A 5,184-nucleotide genomic window follows, 5' to 3' on the forward strand; every position below is an offset into this window, starting at 1 on the left:
TCTATTAACACTTTCTGTTGAAAAAAATTGCTAAATGCAAAATATTGCTTTAGCAATTAGCAGAAAAAATGCATTTCTTTTTTCTGCTAATTTACAGTAGTACCTATAAATAAGAATGTAAATGTTTTGACACATTAGCCATGCATTTAGAGTGACTTTCATCTTCTATTTCAGCTACACCTAGATTTTCGGGTAGTACCTCAACAGGACGTCTATGATGGTGTCGCATACCCAATTATTATCATTTAGTGCATTCAAATCTCTTTTGTAAATGCTTATACCATCAAAACAAGCAACTCTGGAATCAAAATGAAAACATGACAAGAAGGAGTCATTCTTATTTTCTTTATACGTGTCTAAAATATGTTTTAAAACAAAAAACCTCTCATTTCCTCCATTCCAAGTTCTCCTAGAGAAAAAATAAAAAAATAAAAACATCTTAGTATACGTATGGCACAAAAGTTTAGAATCACTCAGATTTTTATTTGGCAAGAAATGATGGGAAAAAACCTGTAATTTAAACTTTTATGCAGCGTTGGGTTTCGAGTTTGTCGTTTGAAAGCAAACAGGTCCTTTATTTTACCACAAAAGCCACACTGCCTACTCCTTGCATAGCTTGGCAAACACACGGTAGATATATTTGGAAAACCTTGTACTTTGGACACCACACCTCCAACAATGCACTAAGTGCCCCAGCAATACACATGAAGTGTGTATCTTTCAAGTCAACATCTATGAACAAGTTAATTGAGCTTTTATCAGAAAGGCATGTTGTATCAAAATTAAGCTTGTGATCACTTTATTCAATTTAAAACCGTTGAATTAAATGGTGTGTACGGTGATTAATTTTATTATTTGATAATACCTTCTTCCAGGAAATTCTGAATTTCGGACACAATTTTCTTGCCTACAATTTCCATATTTGTTTGCCTGGTGTGCTATAATAATAATCAAATCTCAGTTCATTTGAACTATTAAGGATAAATCTATTTGTGAAATAATGTATCATTAGGTACATTTTTTAGTTAGAGCAAAAGTCACCTCTAGTGCTAAATGATGTTGATGGGAAATTCCGTACAGGAAGGCATCAAGTTTCAACCAGTCAGGATTCGTACTAAGCGCCTCAAAGATATTTCCTGGCTCACTGGCATCATAGCCTTGAGGCAAACCCATCGCAATTACAAGTAAAATGTTTTAGAAATAATTAAGTATAAACTTTAAATGTGAACCTTAATGCATGAGTTGCAGGTTGATGATGCTTTTTGGCAGATTGCAACAATTCCTGAGAAATTTCATAATTGTAGCTCATTTTTCCATCTTGAATCCAGAAACTATGCCACCTATTTCCCCCTAAAAAGATACATATGTACATTCGCTGGCACATATCCTCTGTCGTATAAAAACACTTTCTAAAAGTCTTTCTGAGAAGTAAGAATTACTATATTAATAGCGTATTGTTTATCTTGATACATATAGATCTTAACTTTCATCATGTGAAAACTCAAATTTACCTTTTCATACATATCTTTGATATTTAAGTCTGTGCTTTCGGTCTAAATTCAGAAATTGCACATAAGATTTGATGGTGAAAAAAAGATATCTAAATATTAACCTCATTCCTTTTCTTGTATCATGAAATGTTCCACTGGTCCATTTCGTCTTCTCCGTTTTCTTCTTCTTTAAGACATTTCTCTGTGTTGTGCTCGTAGTCCATATCTTCATCTTGAATTTCTTCTTCGTCAATATCTTCATGCTTCTTTTCTTGTTTGAACTCATCTGCTTTCTTCTCGTTTATTTCCTCTATTTCAGTTTCTTTTTCCATGTCCTGGTACTCTTCTTCGATGTTTCTTCATTAAACTGTACACATCAATGTATTAATAGCATGTGTAATAATCACATAAAGTGTGGAGAACATATTGTAAAAATACAATTGATGTATTCTTTTTAGGACAATTTATTTTCTTTTTTTACATTTTTTACATTTGATTATTCAAAGTATTATCTTACGTCTGTAATGTAATTCCAATAGGAAAGGACGATTACGGTTAGTTCTGCCTTGTTGAGAACTTTCCTGAAAATATTTTTATCGTTGTTGCCATCTGGAAGAATTGCAATCAATTTTAAACATGGTTTAGAAAACATAAATAAATAGACATAACCTAAAAGACATAAATCATTTTATTAAACCTAGTGGAATCTCTTTTCTTGCTGATGGTGAACAAAACGGTATGTGTAATGGCAAAAAAGATGGTTGTTCTGCTTTGGACCATAAATTTTTAATTCGGGCTACAGGCCATTTGTTTCTTCCCTTAGACCCTGTAGCAGTATAGAAATATTTGTCTCTGCTTATGTTTTACAAACAGGAAACTTATTTAAAAATCAAACATGTTTGTGCCTGAAAATGCTGATGAAGGAAGAACCGTATTAAGCACGAGGTTTCTGAGTTCTTCACACGGCCATGTCCCTCTTCTTGTTTCATCAAAAGCTTCAGGGTCGATTAAACCAAGTCAAACTCTTTTTGACTTCAATACATTTTCATTGCACGCTACATAGATATTTTAAACTTCACAATTGATCATATATACAGTGACATGCAAAAGTATTCAATACACTGGATAATTGTTAATATCTCACGTTCTAATCATTATTTTTTTATGAAAATTGCATGAAATATTCATGTTAGTGTAAGAAACAAAATCTCTGAAAAATATTGAAAAGCAATCAGTATTTTATAGTTTATTCAAAAAAACATCAAAATAAGTAACGCAAAAGTATTCAACACATCAATTTAGTATTTAGTTGCAAATCCTTTATTCTGTTTTACAGCAAGAAGTCTCTTCGCATAGTTCTCAGTGAACTTCTTGCATGTCTCAGGCGTTATTCGATTCAATTCTTCGAAGCAGAAAGTTTTCAAATCTTCCATATTTTTAGGATTCCGCTTGTGGACATTGATTTTGAGAATCCTCCACAAATTTTCAATTGGGTTTAGGTCAGGTGATTGGCTGGGCCATTTCATCACATCAATTTTGTTATCCGTAAACCATTTTTTCATTAGCTTTGAGGTGTGCTTTGGGTCATTGTCTTGTTGAAACACAAAACCACTTTCAAACTGGAAGGAATCAACGGATTTCTTAAGTTTTTCCGTCAAAATGTCTCCATACATAAGGGCATTCATACTTCCTTCTATGATCTTCAACTCTCCGACTCCATTCGAACAAAAACAAGCCCAAATCATTATACTACCCCCACCGAATTTAACTGTTGGGATAGTGTTTTTTGGAGCATGAGATTCTCCACTTTTTCTCCAAACCTTGTTAGCACCATTATGACCAAAAAGTTCTATTTTTGTCTCATCTTACCATACAACATTGTCCCAATACATATCTGGCTTCACTAGATATTCGTCGGCAAACTTCAATCGGTCAACAACATGTTTCTTCTTCAGAAGAGGAGTTTTTCTGGGGGACCTGGAGTGAATACCGGCTCAATAAATAGTACGACTGATGGTATCTTTGCTAACATTTACTTCAGCACCTTTTAACTGCTCTTGTATCTCTGAACGGGTTACAAATGGGTTCTGTTTCACTTTTTAAATGACCAACCTTTCACTTGAACCAGTAATCTTTCTTGGATGGCCTGTTCTGGGACCATTTAAATTAGAGTCACACTTCCTCCACTTTCTGATGATGCATCCCACTGTGTTTACATTCACATTTAAAGCCTGTGATATCTTCCTGTACCCATTCCCTTTTTGGTACAGTTCTACGATACGTTCACGCATGTCGTTACACAATTCCTTTGCTTTAACCATGGCTAAATAGTAAACACTAAGGGAAACTGAGTTCACGAATGGTTACAGAGGTATCACCGGCCATACTGACTTCAAAATAACGACGGGGATGCTGGTGATTGGTCAAATATTGTCATATTAATATGGAAATGAACCATGATGAGATGTTTGCAACAAAAAACTATAGTAATATGTTAACAACATTATGATAACATAATGTGTTGAATACTTTTGCCTTACTTATTTTGATGTTTTTTTGAGTAAACAATAAAATGACCCCAAATCATTTTCAATATATTTGCATACTGTATGACTGGCAACGTCCAACACATCTTCGCGCAATCCAGGACTTCCTACAACACAGAATGGGTTTATTTCAATACAGTTATACATATATATGTTCAAGTACTGAACTCAAGAATCAATAACCTGCTGTTCGAATATTTCCGTGCCCATTCAAATATTATAAAACAAGATGACCGATTTGATTAGTCTGGGACACTTGATCAATCTAAAATCATGAAATTACATAAAAAATTATAAAAAATACAAAATACAAAATACAAAAGAAAACTTACGTGCTTTACCAGACGCTTTCTCATTTTGTATGCATTCAAACTTTCATTTTTGCTGATTAACTCTTTCCTCTAAACGAATTATTATGTGACATAAACTTTATGCCAAAAAGAACAAATCATTATTATTGAAATATTTATCAACATAACAGGAAAGAGATTATATTATGTACCGGTCTCAGACTCTTTTTCACACGTGTCTCTCCCTGCGAATTTGTCTTCATTGTATTTTTCAAAGTTATAGTAGTATTCCTAATTTCACAAATTACAAAGATATTAACAATAAGCTACTCACATGAAGGTCAATAAATAAGTGGCTAAAACAAGATTCATATATTAAATATGCCCGTTTCCGGCATATGTCATTTACTAAACTGATTTTCCACAACTTTTTGCATAACTTGTGCCATTTATATACCTGCAGTACAAACACATGTACATTTCGTAAACACTTTCAGATACGAGGTAAAAAAACACCGTGAGTTGTGCATTGTCATATTAAGCATTCCCATTCCTACAATACTCTCAAGCTTGCATTGCTCTAAATTAAAACGTTTTTACAACCATGGTTATACAACTGTATATGCCGAAAACTGGCATACTTTATATTTCTACCACATTCTTCAAAACACTTCAATATGGAAAGGCATAGCTGTCTTAGGTCGTGCAAATTTATTTCAATGGGTGCTTTGACCATTATACGCGGTGCTTTAAGAATTATACGCGGTGCTTTAAGCATTATACGCGGTGCTTTGACCGTTATACGCGGTGCTTTGACCATCATACGCGGTGCTTTGACCATTATACGCGGTGCTTTGA

General features: G+C 33.7%; 1 long non-coding RNA gene across 1 annotated transcript; it reads right to left on the reverse strand.

Moving 5' to 3' along the window:
- Window positions 1–1,938: 1,938 nt before the first annotated feature.
- On the reverse strand, window positions 1,939–2,538 carry LOC124448300. The gene is made up of 2 exons (XR_006949010.1): window positions 2,188–2,538; window positions 1,939–2,099 (listed from the first exon to the last, which is right to left on the reverse strand). It is a non-coding gene; the product is annotated as an uncharacterized LOC124448300 (long non-coding RNA).
- Window positions 2,539–5,184: the final 2,646 nt, after the last annotated feature.

Source organism: Xenia sp. Carnegie-2017, unplaced genomic scaffold (genome assembly GCF_021976095.1).
Source record: "Xenia sp. Carnegie-2017 unplaced genomic scaffold, XeniaSp_v1 HiC_scaffold_23, whole genome shotgun sequence".
Classification (NCBI taxonomy): Eukaryota; Metazoa; Cnidaria; class Anthozoa; order Malacalcyonacea; family Xeniidae; genus Xenia; species Xenia sp. Carnegie-2017.